Genomic DNA, 12,577 nt, shown 5'->3' on the forward strand with positions numbered 1-12,577 from the left:
TCCGTCCCTGATGCCATGCAAGTGTTACGACTCTAAAAGGTCTCCATCAGCCTAGCATACATATTGAGTGATCACAGCTAAAATAGGAATAAGAATACGCTAGGAAATGCAAAGCACACTTTGTCAGTGACATCTCACTCCACAGAAGAAAGTAGGCTTATGATACTGCTCATTATATCAATATTACATTGTTCAGTAAATCGTTGACAATGTTGGTTACAGAACTCTTAATAATATTTCTTATTTCCTTCAGTGGACCCTTAAGAACCACTGGGTGATTATATTTAACTCTTATTAGGCACTGATGTGCATCACCGTTGCTGTCGGTGATGTGTAGGTCTATTTTGAATTCAATGGTGTGTGGAAGGAACTCCCAGCAAGAAATGACAAGGCAGCAAAAATTACCCTATATATACCCTACGTATATCATACGTATTACTTCATGTATATATATATATAGTTGCTCCACAGTACTCACTCACATAAAAAAGTGTTGCCTCAAGTTCTCACAAAATAATGGTAATACATGATTTCTTACTCTAGAGGGCGGTAAGATATCTCTATTCAGAGATGATGACAATGTGCCTGTGCAATGAGTGGATATGAGAGTTGGAGATTTGAACAGAGGAAGGTAGAGAAAGCTAGGAATGCAGGGAAAGAGCTAATCTGAAAAAGTAGCAATGTTCATGACATGAACAAAGTAGCAGCCCATGTTTATGCCACCAAGTGAAATGGAATTCTAAGTAACATTTAAGGTTGGAGAGGCTGCAGTGCGAGTTCAAATCAGTTCATTTGCTCCTGACTCTTGCTAGTGTGATGACCAACTGCTGCGTTCCGCGGAAACTGAAAGACTAATGTCATGACTAATGTTTGACTTCAACAAAACAATACAACCATAACTGATATTGACGTTTCTCTCCAGCGAATTTCTAAGTTACATGATTGATGATTGTATGACTAGCAAAGGAGTTTTGAAGGTGATGTATTTTATTTTATTTTTTTTCATTTGAGGATTAAAACTAGCATAGGCAGCCAGTCACATTTCACACAAAACTAAACAGATGCTCACCATGCCATTACAAATCAGTGCATATAAATGCTTCTAATACTAAAACAGCCAGTACTGAATTTTGAAGCTATGAGTTCTTGTGTTGTTGCTATTGCATTAGTTTCACCTAGCCATACCTCCAAATCACGTTGTTCTCACGCCTCCGTTGGTGGTCTGGAGAATTTTAGCCAGTCTGGCTTGGATTGAACTGAATGGAGCGATGGGAGAATGTTCTCGCAATTTCATTAGATATTACATTCCATTAACCCTCCCCCCACATGCCCGTAGAATGGTTGTTTGTTGTTATGTGTCATCTTTTCCAACCGGATAGGACTCTTTTGCAGAGTTGTTGCCCATGCTAGCTTGCAACATTTATGAAAATGGAAGAAAACCTGAGGGAAAGACTACATTCTGGGTTTTTTTATATTTATATCAAATTTATATTTGATTGGTTTGACATGTTTCAAGGCGTCACTCATTTCAGACGGGCTTCCACCCCATTGTAGCTACTTTCTGCAAAGGATTTCCCCAGGCAGTGTTGTAGGTAGTTGTAGTGTGTTGTAGGTAGTTGTAGTGTGTTGTAGGTAGTTGTAGTGTGTTGTAGGTAGTGTTGATGCAGCGGTGCAGATCGCCCCATTGGAATGAATGACTTCCGCCGCAACGAGATCCATTTTGCCGCTATGGTGTGCACAGGGCGCTACACTCACTCTAAGTGATCTTAAACTGCCCCTCAGCATGTGTGTCACTGCACATTAGCCTGTCCCCATTTCTATGTACCTGGGTATGCAAATCACATGATGACATCATCAGTGGAGGTAGGTGACTGATTGAAAGAGGCAAAATTGACCTAAAGTGCCCTGTAACACTATTTTGGACCACATTTTTGGGGAAATGTACAATTTATATATACTTCTTGTTTTATAATAACAGATACAATAATTTCAAGTACAAAAACATTGGTCACATTTTCAGTGGTTACCCCATTTGATACTGAAAATGCTCCCAAATATATTGATCATGCTTTGTGATGAATTGAAGTGGTATCAACAAGAGGAGTGCATGTACAAATGTGACGTAAAAAAAGAAAAGAATTATACATTATTTTCATATTGAAATATTGTCTTTGTATTTTTTCACAAAAATAACTTGTCACGTCAATAGCCCACAAACAGAAATACCCAAGGAGTACACAGTATGTTAAATTTATGCCAACTCAGGATTGGCTGTGACAGCTGTTCCCAGTCAGCCCTTAGTCCTCTCATTTCACTTCAATGTGTCTACAGAGGCGAGGTTAAAATGTTAACCTTGTAAGATGATAGCAATAGGAACTGTATAGCCAAACACTCATGAAAGTTAAATCTATTTATATGTTATATAAAGTCAATAATGTAAAGTAATCATATTATCCCTTGACATCCCTTGTGCCCATTTTGGGCGTGGGAGCTGAACTACGCAGCGACCCAGACCCCCCCATTATGGGAGACAACACACCCTCCCATTCACAGGTATTGTATGTCTTTATTTGTGTCATTGTATTGTGTGTCTTTGAAAAGCAAAACACAAATAAAGTTCCAAAAAAAGTATGTGCCCATTTCAGCCCGTCACAATGCAATATTATCATGGCTTATTTACAAGAAAACAAGGTCACTGCTGCATACTGCTGCAGGCATCATCCTTTTTTATGGCAGGTTATTATGACCTGGACTATTCAATTACACATGTAGGTTATTGTTGTAGGAAACTGTAAAAAGCTGTGAAATCTAATCAATCAAACAAATCAAAACTATTGAGGAACGCTCAGCTGTAAACATGAATAGCATGTTATACATATTTGATATGTTAAAGGGGCAATCTGTAATTGCTACATATTTTTGTTGACTTTTAAATGAATGACATATAGTCATTGATTCTTGAATAATATAACTTATAAATGCCTCATGACTTATTTCTTCCGTCTTACCCCGTCAGAACCCAAAATATAAGCTTGTAATTCATATTTGTGTAGATACTATTCACCTTTGTCCTACTTTGTGCACTTGCAAATATCTCCCTCCTCATTTAATGTGGCATTCTTGTTGCACTCTATCTAGATACATTGTCATATATGTTATTTGTGCCTGGCCAATTGCAGAAATCACCCCCTTTATCAGACAACACACTAGTTAGTAGCAAGCATTAGAGTACTGTCAGACAATCTCCCTCTCTACTGCTATCACCAGCTGAGAGGCACAGCATGACTCCTCAACTACTACAACCTCAACTACTACTAATATCTGATCTTGATCCGTCCACTTCATAGAAATCATTAGTCAATTCTATTAATGTTCATACAAGCAGGCCTTGAGGATAAAAAGCGTTTGACTACTGTAAAGTACAAACCACCTCCTTGTCCCACTAAGCTAAAGCCTCAGGTTTTAGGCAAGGCTACTTGTCATAATGCAACCATTATCTCCTTATTACACACAGGTTAAATAAAATATATGATGCATTGCCTGTGCCATAAGACCTCTGACCTACAACAAAGTGATATTAGGAAGGAAGCTCCCAGTTGGCTAAAATGTCAATGAGTGAGCAATGTTTATGTAAATCTGCTAGGCAATGCATCTCCAGTTAAAAATCACAAAATTATGACCACAAGTCTAATTGGTGTGCAACAGGAGTGTCTGTTGCAAACAAAAAAAGTGCATAAACTTAATGGCAGAGACTGAACGCCCATGTGGGTATATTGTAAAACAAAAAAGAAAATTCTACCCATCCATTGCGGTTGGCTAAGATAGCATTGCGCACTGACTCCCTTGAGCTGAGAGAGGGGGAGAGAGGGGGAGAGAGGGGGCTGAGAGAGTATATTTGTGTGTACCAGTGGATAAGATTGTCATGGTTTAAGTGTATGAGAGAGGAGCAGAAATGAAAGGTGAGGACAGCTTTGGTTGGCATGACAGAAAAAGAGGGGATTTAAAAGATGAAGAGAGCAAGGCAGGGAGGGAGGATGTGAAATATGAATAGGCAGCATGACTGTATGTGGGGAGCTCACACTTCTTTATTAGAAAACAAGGAGTAAACAGAAAAGATGCATAGGTCAGCAAAAATATATATACCATTGGTAATGGAATGGAGGAACACTGACTGAGAACCTCCTCATTTTGACCTGTGTGTGTGTGTGTGTGTGTGTGTGTGTGTGTGTGTGTGTGTGTGTGTGTGTGTGTGTGTGTGTGTGTGTGTGTGCGTGCGTGTGTGTGCGCGCGCGCAAGTGGAGTATGCAGGTGTATAGTATGTGAGGAGTAAGAAATGGAGGGACAGGGAGTGTTAAACTGTGTGTGTGTGTGTGTGTGTGTGTGTGTGTGTGTGTTTCTGTAAACTAAGGGCCGAACTTCTGTACACCAACACCAAAACGAGAGCATACCGTCATAGTTCTGTTAACACAGTTTTTTAGGGTGCTGCACCAAGAGCAAGACAAGATGCTCTGCCACAAATGTTGATCTGAAGACAATATAGCTTCACTTTATGAAATACCAGCCTATCTGAAAATAATTTCGGCTACACTTCATAATGGGAGGCTATATTCTTGAAACCTCAACAACTAATCTGCAATTTAAACTATTTGAAGTAGCCTATCCCTGCATAACACTGTCTAAAATGCAATAACAAACATGTTTTAGGATGATTATTTGTGAATTTCTATGTGATATTATGTGCTTATTTCTCTGCATCTACGCCTCTGCAACACTCTTGCTGCCGAGGAAAATAAACTTGAAGCGTAAAACTTCGCTGCTTCAAGCGAGCCTCACTTCATAGACGTGCTACTTTTGCAAAATCTATACATTTTGTATTAGCCTACCCGTGGCCACAACCAGAACAATGAATAGAAAAAGTTTCAAGAGTTCTATTGACAGTGTTTTTGCCCGCCTTAATGGAAACATTATGGGCCAATTACAACCAAACGATCTGACTTGACAGCCATTAGCTGAGTGCTTACATCTGGTTCAGTCAGGACACTTACGTCGTTTTAATAAGTTTAATGAAAATGGTAAAACATTAGGTTTGGTGTAATTTGATGCAACCAAAAAGCCTCCCAACTTTTGCTGGGGAACAATAGCCTCAGATGGCTGGAAACGTCTGAGGCTATCAACCCCCGCCCATCTGAATTATCAACCAATCAAAAATCACAGAGGTTACCCAGCTAAAGTTGAATGTTCATATCTCATATTTCCATGAATCCGCGTTGTAATTGTTTCTCACTTGTGAAATAATTACTAAGGACGATAATATGAATGAATGACCAAAGGCCTTAACCCCATCGTTGGTCAACCTCAAACAGAAGGTTGATCAAATGGCAACACATTATTGTAAAATGTTTGGTATGGTGTATTTTGTCCAAGATATGAAATTGGGTTGAAAAATATGCTGTGATTGTCACAATCTGTAGTCTATCACAGTGGTTCCACGCACAAACAAACACGCAACTCTATTATCTATGACGTAAAGTCGGTGAATAGACAACAGGCAGGTAGGCAAACCACCAATAGGCGAAAAGCAAAGTAATATTGCTTCTCCGTGGCTCGGCTGCTGTGTGTGCGCCTTGTCACGGTTCCGTCTGGCTGCCAGAGGGCTGCAGAGATCGCCCTCAGAGGCTATGGACTTCTAGGTGTTCCCAATCACAAATTAACGACCTCTCCCTTTAAGAAGTGTGTTTTTCTATCTGTTCGCTTGGGAGCGCCTCTTGGTTGTTTCTTTTGATTTCTAACTAGTATTCCTGTGTTTGTATTCTCTAGTGTTCCTTGCAATTTCCTTTGTTATTTACCTAGCAAAGTGGCCTATTTGCCTTGAACTGCATTCTCTCGTCTGGTCTCCTGTCTGCGTCTGGGTCCTACACCATACAACCTCACAGCAAGCAAAAGACCAAAACATGGACCCAGAGATCAACCAGCTCTGGGGCGTCTTGTCCTACCGAACAGTACTGCTGGAGCGGCAGCAAGAGCATATCTCCTAAAAGGCGGAGGCACTCTGGGCACTTGCCCACTCCGTCCAGCAACACCACACTCCCGGCCGCGGAGTGTCTACTGCCCGAGCATCAGTGCCCAGCGCATCAGTCGTCAGCAGAGATCCCCCAGTGAACCAGCCCAGTGAACCCAAGCTTCCCGAGCCCACCAAGCCAGTTTCCTGGTTTCCCGAGCCCACCGAGCCAGTCCCCTGGTTTCCCAAGCACCCCAAGCCCCCCAAGCCAAGCCCTAGCCACAAACAAGCTACCGGAGCAAAGGTGGTTTTGGCTCACGCAGCTCGTGCAGTAACGCACAGTCCAGCCCCAGACCAACACTGGACCGGTTTCCAGCCCGAGCCCCTTCGTCACAGGGTTACCTCCGTCCCAAGAGCTGGCCGCTATCCTGGCAGTCGTCGACCAGCCGACTGCGTGGTGGTCACTCTGGCTCGCGGCTGGAGCCGCTCTAAGGGAGGGGGTACTGTCACGGTTCCATCTGGGCGGCAGAGATCACCGCCAGAGACTATGGACTCCCAGGTGTTGCGAATCACTAATTAAGGACCCTTCCCTTTAAGAAGTGTGTTTTTCTGTTTGTTCTTTGGCTTTGCTTGGAATCGCCTCTAGGTTGTTTCTTTTGATTTCTGTTCTGAAATTTGGTTGCAATTGACCCTGAGTGATGTTACAGGAGTAAGAGAGTTGGAAATTGCAACCAACTGCATGGGCAGAATCATATGCCTAATAACTTAGGTCATTAACTCATTGTGAGAGTAAAACAATTGGTCAGTTGAAAACTATCTTCTCAGAATTGAGGTGTTAATATTCCATAACCGCCTCTGTACCTTACTTTGCCCATCCGTCGGTAATTGGCAGTTACAATCCCGCCGCTGCGCGCATGCTGATCATGGAGGTTCTCTAGCCACACGCGGAACAGCACATTTCTCTCGCGCCGAAAAAGTGGGGAGTAAGCAGTTTTCCTTCGAATCACCTGACATGACCAAGATCCCAAGAAAGAGGCAGACATCTCTCTTTCTCAGGATGGATTTTAAACGTAGGCCTATTCAAATTTGCTAAAATGAAAAACAGACTAATTTCTAAATTCTATTGGCTTTTTTATGGTCTTTGTGCACTATTTTTTTTAGCATATAGGATGCATAGCGGGGTGAGGCAGGCAGGCTACCGGCACTATTAGGAGATATCTTGCTCAGCATGTGCTGCACCAACTGTGGGGTTGCCGCGGTGAAATAATATCACTGCCCGTCAATAACGCAAAACACCTGGCTGAAGTTTTACGAGTAAAGGGATTCACCCATGTACTGCACTCACTTACTGCAACGGACATAAAACACGAAAGAAAAGTGGGAGTTGGAGCATATTGTAGGCTACCGCAGTCCACTCTCTCTTATGCTCAAGACCCAGTCACTCAAACGCTGCAATACCCCCACAGCATTTCCGTAGATATAGCCTAGGCTTACAGCAATAATAGGGACACAAAGCCTAAAAGTTTCTTACCGGCGTTTTTATCACCCATGTCCCCTTGCGTCTTAGTCGTTGAGAGGAAGTTAAAGATGCTTGAAGATGAAAGTGCTGTGATATGAATGTGCGTGGTCCTCTCGGGGTGCGCCTCTCCTCTTCAGTTGGGGCAGTGATAACAAGGGATCCGGGATGCTGAGAGGTCGATTAACAGAAGAGATCCGATAGAAACGCTGTAGACTCTGTAGCTATTTTGGCGTAGGCTATGCTTTCCGAGTTTTATGACTGAAATGGGCGGGGTTTCAGTGTGTGTGCGGGTGTTTGTGTGTGTGTGTGTGTGTGTGTGAGGGGGGGGGGGGGTATATATTTTGGTGCAGCCTACCTTTCTCCGGACGCTGATCGATTTCATCGGGGGGGGGGGGGGGTATGTATGGCACCCACTCCATGCTTTCAGGGCTTTCAAAGCAATTTCATGTTTACCACTTATTTGATCAAGATTAATGTTTGATTAGACTATGACCATACACAATATATCAATGGATATATAACGCTCCATCTACCTTTCTTTGAATCAGTGACATTTGATGCCAGGTGAAGGTAGGTCATGAACTTAATGCTAGTCTACTTTTATGTTTTTGTTGTTGTTTACAAAGGTGATGTTTGGGGTCACTGGACCCAAGGCTTTGACGTACTGTAGCACACATCACATTGGCTACTCTCATCAGTGTTTGCATGTCATCTTCAGCCAATTGCACCTCTGAAAATATATTCAAACTCAAGTGTGAGAGAAAAAACAGCTAACACAGAACATTACTGTAACGTTCCCTAAATGTTCTCCTTTGATTAGCTCCTTTGATTAGAATGTTCTGGGAACAATGCCACAACGTTCAATTAACATCATGAAGTAACATTATTTTTTGTGAATTAGAGAACTCTTAGTTAACGTTCCCCTGAAATTCCCATTTGGTTGTCTGACAACCTAACATTCTGGGAACCTTGCTCTGTTGGTTAAGGAAAATCAAATAGATCCCAAAACGTTTAATTACCATAATCCTATTTTGTTGGAAGTAAAGAATTGATAACGTTCCCCTGAAATTCCACTTAGTTGTCTAATAAAGAAAACTTCGCAACACGATCTAGGAATACTGAATATTCAGAACCATTAATGGCAATGGAAATATACCATGGTTTTAACCGTGAAGTATGATGGTAAATCATACTTCCATTGTACTATGGTAACAACACACAATTAAAAGTATGGAATGGGTCTATTATGGTATTGCAAGTGGTGCAGACAGAATAAAACCATCAATAATATGACCCCTAAAAATACAGTATATTAGCTAAAAGCTAAGAGCAGAAGTCATAAATCTTTAATTGAATAATACATTTTCAGGGTAAAAGATTACATTTTTAACTCTAGAATTACATTTAATACAGTTCTGTCTTTGTTTAAATGTATCATATACATTGGCAATTGTCTTTCAAATGTTATATTTCCGAAAATATTTCCAAATGTTGTATTCATGTGTATTCAATGTTTTCCGGATGTTGTTGTTTGACCAATAGGCCTATGACTCTAATCCTAAAAATGTCCACTGTGGATTAGCACCTCATTTGCCTTTTGTCTCAAAGCCGACGTATTAGTTATCTGGCATGGTCATTTGTGCAGGCATATTTTACACTCCATCGCAAAATGGGTAATAACTTAATTAAAGCTGTGTACACACACAATATTCCCCACTAGTTCCTTGGTCAGGACGCTATAAGAACTTCCTACGAAGTTCGGAACAATTTGGAGACAAAATTCTGGTAGTATACAGGGCCGGTTTTAGCCTGCTATATTTGGGTGGGCAACTTGGGCGGTAGGTTGCCCAGAGGTTAGAGAAGCGGACTAGTAGCCCGAAGGTATATGTACAGTATATCAGTCATATATCCATTTTTTAAATTTCTTTTTATCTATCTATCTATCTATCTATCTATCTATCTATCTATTTATCTATCTATCTATCTACAACATCAGTCTCCATTTTCCCTTTGCAAAAATTCTAACAAATTCATCCATGTCTAAGATATTTGTTATTGATTTCTCATGGGCCAAGATCACCAAATGTCTCTTTCTTTCATGTAACATGGTGCGGCGATGGGGGGTTAGGACTCGTGACAGTGTGGAGAAGGAAGTTTCACATGATGCTGAAGGCACACCAATTACCAGGGCTGTTACATACAATTTATGCAACATAGGAAAAGCTTCATTATACTCCTGCAGGTGTTTACACACAGTGGACAGGTCTGTTTCATTTGGACATTTCTTGACCAACATTGGTTTTGCAACAAGAATTTCATTTTTCAGACTCACATCTCTGACGCAGCGCCAGCAAGCACATGCAGAGGGCACAACAAGGTGGAATCTAGAAATGCACTAGATTTGGGTATAAGACTGCATATGGCTGTCAATATATTCTTCTTTTGACTCTATACTCCAATAGTCCAGTTTAGAAAAAAATGCTTCACTGTCCCATCACTTACACAGGGCACTGTATAGTATCAACAGTCTATATCGAAGTTCTTTAAGTGAAATAAGTCTACACACATTTTAAAGTTTAATTGATCTGATCTGAACAGATGAAAGAGGAGATGCATTTCAAAATGTATCATAAGAAACCAATGGTCCCTATAGTATCCTATGTTAATATATGTGACTTAAAAATTCACAACCTTAAAAGCTGTTGGATGAGTAGCAGTGGGAATAATAATAAATTAAAGTAAATTAAGTAATAGGAATATCAAGAGTTGGACTTGCTGATGCAAACCCACTACGAAGAAGAAGTATGAGGAAGAACAATAGTTGGACTTGCCAAGCCCACTAATGAATGTTTTCAGGATCAATAACATTACCTCAAGTTGTTGATTATGATTGTATGATTACTCTACTGTATCTCAGCACAGCAAGGAAAGACTCTTGACAGATAGATACAATTTACAGTTGCTACGGTGCGTTAGTGCACAATTGTGTCATCTAATGAAATAGTGTTTAGTTTGCCTCAACGCTAGAATTTGCATCTTTGTTATCTGATGTTGAATCAGCCCATTCGATGCTTATCCATATTTTTACCATTTAAAACTTAAAAACAAAATGGGACCAGCTTTTAAGTAGCAGCACACATCCCCCTCCCATCAAGTTCTTTATTTATGCATGTAAAAAAAACAAGTCACAGAGAGGTATTATCTAACTGGCTCATTGATCAAAGTCTGAGAAAGCCCTCCGTCAGCACTCTGTTAGGACACAATGATAACAGCTTGTGTTTCCTCTGATGGTATAAAAAGAATGTGCTGCTAGTATAAGATGTTTCCAGGCTCTGTGCTGTAATAGAAACTCAAGGCCAAATCAAACTTAACAGGGCATCTGTCTGTGCATCATGGTTGGGGTCAATTCAATTCCAATTCAAATCCTTTTCTCAGGAAATTCCATCAATACAATTCAAATTGCAGATCCTCTCATCTCATTCAGAATCAGTTCAATTGCTCTAAATTCATTTTTTTTGTAAATAAAAAAAATACAATTTAATTATTCCTCAGCAACAATTCCCTTAATTCAATTCCCTATTCAGACCAATTTATTTTGCTTAATTTAAATTCTCTTACATCCCTAAACTCAAAAGTCAATAGGCAGATAACAAGTAATGACTTTACCTTTTACAGTATAAGACATATCTAACTAGAAAAAGAGGTTCCAGAAGAAACTTTTGGTAGTAGAAAATGTTTAAAGATTAGACGATTGATAGATTTGTTGGGTAGTTGAAAAAAGTGAGAGTCTTATTATGGTAGCGGATAAAATCAAAGATTTGGTTGGTTGGATGGATGGATGGATGAATCGATAGATGATAGATAGTTAGATATATCTATAGACAGACAGATACAGTAGATAAGAGAAGGTTATATAGATGAGATAAGGTTAGATAGATAGATAGATAGATAGATAGATAGATAGATAGATAGATAGATAGATAGATAGATAGATAGATAGATAGATAGATAGACAGATAAAGGTAGTATGGTAAATTTTTATAGAAAATAAAGATTCCTAATTCCACAAAGGAAAGGTAGAGAGAGGATTAAGACCAGGATGGCCAGTGGTTGATTTGTGAGAGGAGATAGTGAAGATGTTTTAAAGGTTACGAGGAAGGAGCAAAGTTTGGAGAAAACAGATGACTAGGGCAAGGTAAAGTAGGAAATGGTAAACAGAAAAGAGAAGCGGATATACATTTAACCAGTTGTGAACATTCCAAGTGGACAGGACAAAGACGCTGAGAGCAGATTATGGAAACCAGATACACTTATTCCGTGAGAAAAACAGGATAAGGGAGAGAGGGAGTGAAGATGTATTAAAAAGCCTAATAAACACTGCGATTGGTAGGTGAAGATAAGGCCAACCATGCCAGGCACCAGAATCACAGTAATAAACACAATGTGCTCGTCACCAATATGAAGTAACGCGAGAACTGTCTTTAGAAATGGGAGGGGAAACCAGGCCGTGACGAGATGTAGGAGACGAATGATATTGGTGGATATAAGTGATTTGCATATGAGGGAGGTGACTTATATTTGAAAGTATAAAATGGCGGACTGAAACGATAACTAACTTCTTTGCAAACTTGTTCACTTTTATTACTTGTGAATAAAAGTGTCTGGATAAAACATCAGCTCTGGTTATTGGCATTGTTTTATTTCAAAGTATTTTTAACGTGGTATTCCACCACAGTAGATAGATAAAGATAGGTACAGTGCCCTGCGTAAGTAATGAGACAGTGAGGCATTTTTTCTTTTGACTCTACACTCCAAAAGTTTGGATTTAAAATCAAACAATTAATAAAATAGAGATTATCAGCTTTTATTTGATGGTGTACATATTAGTTTCACCCATCAGAAAGTACAAAACGTTTTACGCATCGTCCCCCTATTTCAGGGTATATTTAAATATTTAAATATTCCTATTCAAAGCAAATAGCCGTAGGAATTAATAGGATTTCAGGCAAATGTGAGTACAGCTCAAAGTATAAATGGTATGAAAAAGCTTTTTTCAAGCA

The sequence above is a fragment of the Argentina silus genome (genome assembly GCF_951799395.1).
Source record: "Argentina silus genome assembly, chromosome: 1".
Classification (NCBI taxonomy): Eukaryota; Metazoa; Chordata; class Actinopteri; order Argentiniformes; family Argentinidae; genus Argentina; species Argentina silus.